This window comes from Rattus rattus, chromosome 10 (genome assembly GCF_011064425.1).
Source record: "Rattus rattus isolate New Zealand chromosome 10, Rrattus_CSIRO_v1, whole genome shotgun sequence".
Taxonomy (NCBI): domain Eukaryota; kingdom Metazoa; phylum Chordata; class Mammalia; order Rodentia; family Muridae; genus Rattus; species Rattus rattus.
Window position 1 is genome coordinate 64,292,459 of NC_046163.1, and position 7,527 is coordinate 64,299,985.

Here is a 7,527-nt window from a genome sequence, read left to right on the forward strand (position 1 = left end):
TCCCGTTCACTGGGGGTTCAGTCTTGGCAGGACCAAGGGCTTCCCCTTCCACTGTGCTCTTACTAGGATATTCGTTGCTACCTATGAGGTTGGAGCCCAGGGTCAGTCCATATATAGTCTTTGGGTAGTGATTTAGTCCTTGGAAGCTCTGGTTGGTTGGCATTGTTGTTCATATGGGGTCTCAAGCCCCTTCAAGCTCTTCCAGTCCTTTCTCTGAATCCTTCAACAGGGGTCCTGTTATCAGTTCAGGGATTTGCTGCTGGCATTCACCTAAGTATTTGCCATATTCTGGCTGCGTCTCTCAGTAGAGATCTACATCCGGTTCCTGTCAGCCTGCACTTCTTTGCTTCATCCATCTTATCTAGTTTGGTGGCTGTTTATGTATGGGCCACATGTGGGGCAGGCTCTGAATGGGTGTTCCTTCTGCCTCTGTTCTAAACTTTGCCTCCCTGTTCCCTCCCTAGGATATTCTTGTTCCCCTTTTAAAGAAGGAGTGAAGCATTTCCACTTTACGGAGGATAATGTGACAAGTGAATGCTCATTTCGTCTCCAGGAAGCCATGAAAATAAGCTAATTCACAGTCGGAGGTGGCTCAACTGCTTCAGTGCTTACACGTAAGAGCCTTAGGGTCTGAGTAAAAGCCAGGCGCAGAGGCAACTGCCTCATGATGCCAGTGATAGAGGGTAAGTGGGTCTCTGCTGACCATTGTCCAGCCACCCCAGGCAATGAGAGCTCCAGGCACAGTGAGAGAACCTGGTTCAAACAAATCAGGCAGAAAGTGACTGAAGAAGACACCCAGAGCTGATTTCTGTTCTCCACACACGTCTGTACGCCCGTACACAGGCACTGTATGGAAGCATCACCTGCCAATAAAAGGCTGATGGCCTATCAGCTGAGGCAGAGAGTGGAAGGCGGGGCTTCTGGCGGAGAAGGATGGGGAATCTCGGAAAAGGGTCAGACTGGAAAACTCGTCCTGAACTGAGGAAATTGGAAGCATGAATCTGAGGAGAGGTAACCAATCATCTGGCAGACATAGACTAGAATAAATGGGTTCTGTAAGTTAGTTAGGGAATGAGCCAAAGTATTCATTCATTCATAAATAATTAAGTCTCAGAGTCATTCTTATGGGAACAAAGGGGCTAGGGAGCAAAGCTTGTGGCTGTACTCACTTATCACACATGCATATTCTCTCTCTCTCTCTCTCTCTCTCTCTCTCTCTCACACACACACACACACACACACACACTGCTTTGTGTACCATGGATAACTGTTCATTATCTTTCTCTCTCTCATTGTATGCTGTCTCACACCCTAAAGGATTGATATTTCTATAAGAAATGTCTTGCTCCAATTTTAAGATGCTCTTAGCTTCCCTTAGCTTCTCCACGCCACCTGTGTGAGTCAGGTACATCTTCCTTTTCTCATACTGTATGCTTTTAAAAATACTTTTAAGGGAGGTTTCACCAGTGTGCATGCATGCTTCTGCTCATGCAATGGCTATGTAACATAAAGGGTGATAGACTAAAGGCCCAAGAGATCCCAGCTCAAGCCAAAGCACTAAGCTCTGTGAGCTGGAAAACCTCACGAGCCTCCAGGCCTCTGTGTTGTCCTCACTTGTCGGATGGGTGACTTACTTACGGGAAAGAAATGAGTTAATGTATGCCAGGGACTTTAGATTTCTGCTTTCTCTGTTCATCATCACGTGCGTCTACAAGATTTAACTTCTATTTTAATGGTATGATGTATGCTTTATCGTGTAACTTGTTGCCTTATCATTGCCTTAGTTGTACATTTACTTTACTTATGATATATTTAATGATGCTCAAAGAGGAAAGTTGGTTGTATTAGTATTATATTATAATATTAGTATTATAGTATTATAGTATTATATTATAATATTAGTATTATAGGAAGTGGAGACTTAGTTGTAAGGCCACAAGTTGTACACACACACACACACACACACACACACACACACACACACAGGTGCATTTCTCACTCCCAGGGCGTGTGCCTTATCTACACTAAACAAAGCAGCCAAAGGACCGCCAGCTCTCTCATACCCTGTCTGTGTCCTTTTGATTTCTAAATTCTCCCTACTTACGAAGAATAATGTTTACTGCTGTTTTGAATTTTTCCTAATCAAACCTGGCATCAGAGACCTAAACAAGCTTAAATCTTGACTAATTTTGTTTTTATTTCCCCTAAAACATGTGGAATGTGTTTGCTCTATTGTTTTAAAGGGTTGTTTTATTGATCCTTTTAAACGATCCCTTTAGTTACATCAGAGGGGTTTAGATACAGTGCCACAGCCTGATACTGTAATGATGTTGTTAAGACTTGAGGTGTGTGTTTATCTCTCAGTTGCTGGCTTTTACCTTTGATGCAGCCTTTGTCACCCAACTTTCAAACCTTTCTCAAGTTCTCCAGAAGCAGATGCCGGGTGCTGGCTTCTCATCTTACATCACCTTCCCCAAGACAACCATCACTGGGTTGTGAGCTAAGATTCCTGTCTTCTCTCACGATGCTGATATTAAACGCCCCCATTCTAGTTAGAATTTAGTGGGCAGAGTAGCCTCTACCTGTGCCCCTCTGTCCCAAGAACATACAAGTCTCCCTTATACTTTGCCATTTAGTCCTTTTGACCATTGCTAAAGAGAAAAGTCCTTACCTTGTTTCAGGTCACTTCCCCAGATGACACCCCCAGTTCTCTGTGCTGGGTATCTTTATATTTTTGGATACTTCCTGAACATAAAAGTTTTATAGCCCATTTCCAACCGTAGCATAAATACCCCTTTTCTGGTTGGTTTTAATTTGAAGTTGTTTTGATTGCTGGGTATTGAGCAGTTTAAAAAACTAGGTTTCATCGTCTTACAGAAGCTCCCAGAAGCCATCAGGAAACTGAGTCAGGGGCTCCTGGGTTTCCCCAAGGTCAGTCCAATAGATGACCTCCTCACATTTATATACAGATGGTTGTTTTCTTTTTTTTTCACTCATAGAATATTTTTATTAGATATTTTTTATTTATTTATATTTCAAATGTTATCCCCTTTCCTGGTTTCCCGTCCATAAACCCCCTATCGCATCCCCCCCCCATCCAACCACCCCTTCCTGCCTTCCCACCCTGACATTCCTCTACACTGGGATGTCGAGCCTTTGCAGGACCAAGGACTTCTCCTCCCACCAGTGCCTACAAGGCCATCCTCTGCTACATATGCGGCTGGAGCCATTGGTCTGTCCATGTGTACTATTTATATGGTGGTTTAGTCCCTGGGAGCTCTGATTGGTTGATATTGTTGTTCTTATGGGGTTGGAAACCCGTTTTTTAAATCATCTTTTATTTATCAACAATTTCACACAGGAATCCAATGTGTCTCTCTCCTATCCATTCCCCACACTTCTTTCCCACTTCCTCCAAACACTCACGACATTTCCCCATCCATGTAAACAAGTGAGTCTAATTAATGTTGCCTGCTGGAAGGTTGAGTGCATGAGTTCGCCTCAGCTATGGGTATTTGCACAAGATCAAGCCAATAAGAGCAACCGCATTTCCCAGCAACCCTCCCATCCTTTGCTCTCACAAGCTTTCTTCTCCCTTGGCATCTCCTGAGCCCAGTGGGTAGAGATGGTGACACAGATTTTCAGTTTAGGGCTAAGCATCCAGCAGCAACCTGTTTCACCACTTTCGACTCGTCATGAACTTTAACTGCTGTCCACCACAGAGGAAGTCTTCCTGGCCAAGGTTGAAGGAAAGATCAATCTATAGGTACACAGAGATATTTTGAAGGAAGTTTTACATCATGTACAGTTTCTCACCTAGGGCCATAAAGTCCTGAAAAAATTTACAGTACCAGACATAGATGCCTTCTTATGAAGCAGGTCTAAGATCCAACAGTAAAGTGGTTGGTTCCCCCTTGCCCAACCCAATCTCCATGCCACTTTTGACCTAGTCAGTACATCTTTCTAGGAAGGTCGATATTGTATTTTGCAGGTCAATGTTGCATGAGGCATGGATGACTGAAGAGGTACCATGGATGATTTTCCTCTCCCAGTGGCCTGCATGGCACTTGGGGCACTATAGAAAGCTAGTCAGTAGGTAGGAAGTGTTCAAACCAGTCCTAGCTTGAGTTCTTCATGTCTTGTAATCAATGCATGTTGTCTTTATCAACAAAGTCTTACCATCTATTTATAGTGGGCAGCCAAGAACAGCAGTGACTCCTGTTTTGAATGTCTCTGCACACTGCAACCTCGGCCTGTCAGTGACTCGTAACTCACAGTGAAGTACCCCGCCTCTGGAAATGAGATTTTCATTTAATAACCTTTGTCTTATGACAAAAGCATTGTCCACCAATGCAAGATAACCATATTCAAACTCTTAAAAAATGAAATCATATTCTAAGCATTAACATGCAGAGTAGTGGGTTTCCATTAGTGTTTTTTATACAGCTTAGTTTTGGTGATCCTGCCCCACCTTTCTCCCCTCCCCCACCTACCTCACCCCACCTCAGTCTTCATCTAGCCTTTAGCCCTCAACAGTCCCTCAGCCATAGCACACCTGTTCTACTCCCTCCTTACCCCTGTTTCTACCTGTCATCCCCGACCCCCTACCCCTGACCCCTGACCCTCGACCTCAACACTGCCTTGTAGTCACTTTCTTGCTTTATGACCTCTAAGGTCATTCTAACCTTATGTATATACTTTAAATGTGAGATGAAGTATATTTCTTTTTTAAATTGTGGCTCTTGGGGGGAAGTCGTGAAATATTTAAGAAGTTGAGTCTCACTAGAGGAAATTGATCACTGGGACCAGGACATGAGGGTGTACGGTCTCACGTACTCCCAGCTAGCTCTTGTTGCTTCCTGTAGGTCATCAAAATGTGATCTCTCAGCATTCTACTCTGGCTTCCTGCCTGCTGCCTGCGGCCATGCTTCCCTGGACATTTTGTTGTCTCCTTCTTATACCTTAAACCCAAATAAAGAAACTCTCCCATGCGTTGCTTTTGGTAATACACTGCAACACCAGGGTGCACATGAGGACACACTGCCACATGTTTCTCACAACTCACCCCTTTCTGATACCTTCCATGTACATAGATGACATATGGATCATGTGGTCTGTTCCTTTTCCTTTGACACAGTTAGCTACCAGTGGATGGGTTGTCTCTCACCCACAGGAGCAGGATATTAATTTCTTGATTTAATCTTGCCTGTCTGATCATCACTATTTATCTTCTGGGGCTTTATTTTCTTACTTTCTGTCCTTTCTAGCACAAAGCAATCAGATTCATAAAAAGTCAGCAAAACCTTTCCCTTGGGCTCTGAAAGGCTTTCCCCAGGTTCAGAAAGGTAAGGCCATCCTATGTCCAAGTATAACTATTTCTGAACAGCTGACTAGTGTGTGTACAAAAACCAGCAACTGCAGCTCTCTCCTTTCTCTTGACTGTAGCCTCCTACTGAGACTAGCTACCCCCTCCCTCTGCTGTATATAATCAATGCAGTGAGGTTCTGGGTTATAGCCATTGGTGGTGTATCACCATCAGAAGAGTGTGCAGAGCCTAGCTGATCCCAGCTTTTATGTGTCTGTATGTCTGTCATTTCTTTCCTGTCCATCCTTTCTGCATTGCCTCACATTTCCAGACCCATGCTGTGTGGGATGTTGCACTACCTGCCACCACCCTCCAGTGTTTTATTTGCCTAGATCCCTTCTTTCTACACACTAATGCTCCCTATGGATGACCACATAATTGGTTAATGATATGCATCATTGATACTCAACAAAGACTTACTGAGTATGAAATAAAGGCTGCACCATGATCTGCAGGATACACATAGATCTAGTCTCCCAATTTCTATCTGGATTGAACTTAAAGTCCACTGGGAATTTAAATCAAATTAACAAAAAGTATCTTTAACAAGAGGAACACTGTATTCAACTATGGGCTAAGAAGGAATTCCAGGAGGAGATGGTCCTTGCCAGAAACATGAAAGAGGTAATAACATGATCAAGAAAAAAAACATGGAGTAGAGACTGTTCTGGATAGAGTTTATAGCACACCCAAGGGTCTAAGAAAACTGCAGCATGTGCAGAACCCAGAGGGGTCAGTGTGAAGGTGAGGGCAGCATGTGGGGGAAGGGATGACCAGGGCATTTCTACAACTGCTTCCTGCTGCTCACATCGTTTTAATACCTGGAATGTCCTTTGTTTTCTTACATCTTCTCACATTGAGTTTTATTCCTGGATAACATCATGGTTTGGACAGCAAACACCTTACTATGTGACGTACAGAGCACAAACCTGAAACTGGTTTTCATAGAGAGGGAGCCATTGTTCTCCTTCACTAGAAAAATTTCATAAACATCAGATGCAGTTATTCGCTCTGTCAAAATGACTTGCGGTGATGTGCGAGACCACAGTTACAGTCTCTAGAGGCTGGGCTGGGTGATCCTGGCCAGAATGTGTAAGAGCAGGCGTTCAAGTAGAGGCAAATACTGAGTCAAAATTAAGAGTCATGTGAGGGCTCAACCTTAAAAAGTAAGACAGAAATATCTAGGAATAAAACACTTGGATACGAGACTCATGAGTCTTAAACTAGAGCAGGGGATTTGGATAAAAGAATGGGGGTGGATTCTGGTTCCACTCCATGCTATGCTGAAGCTGCCCCAGGGACATGTTTTATAGGGTGCAGATGGTCTTAGCTGGGAGTGAGGAAAGACCTGTTAAGGGTTGAGCTGGTTATTGAAGAGGTCTCAGTGTTTTGGAGGTAAGAACAAAAATATCCCAATGCAGTCTGAGAAGCTCCACATGCAAGGCATTGTCGAGTGGCAGAGAGCGTTAAGGCTTTAATGAAGATTTCACAGAAACAGTGTTGAAAAGAATGCTGGGAGATGAGCAAGGGGATAGAGACACGTTTTGTGAACATCACCTCACATGGAAGAGAGAGATGAGCGAGTAACTTCATAGTCTGTCAAGGAAGAAAGAGCAGTGTGGGACAGTGTTCAGTTTCCAGAGCCCTGAGAAACATGAGCAAAACCCTGGAACCATTGATCACCAGCACTACAGGAACTAACCATGGTTATTCACACACACTTCCTGCACTCAGGATGCAGAGGGAAGAGAGCCCCAGGCAGGCCAAGGTCACTTTTGAATACATAGTGTGTTTGAGGTCAGCTTGTTTTGTAATACACTGTCTCACATTCGACGAAGTGGATATAATAGAAAGCTATACTCTGAAAATGTAACCTATATGATGCATACCAAAAGTGTGTTACAACCTTGTAAACCTGAGGCCATCCTGGCACACATAGAGGTAAGAATGGAGACATTGTCTTGCATATTCAGGGCACACAGGAAATAGGTGATGCTATGCAGGTTGACACTAGCAAGCTAAAAAGTCTGGTTCACTGCACGGAGCCCATGATTGGTGGCCTTGGGTTGGCTGGTGGTTTTAACGAGATTTCTGAGACGTCAAAGAAGGCTGAGATCTCCGATTAGCAGTGAGGATTCAGCCTATGCCACCTGTTAGAACAG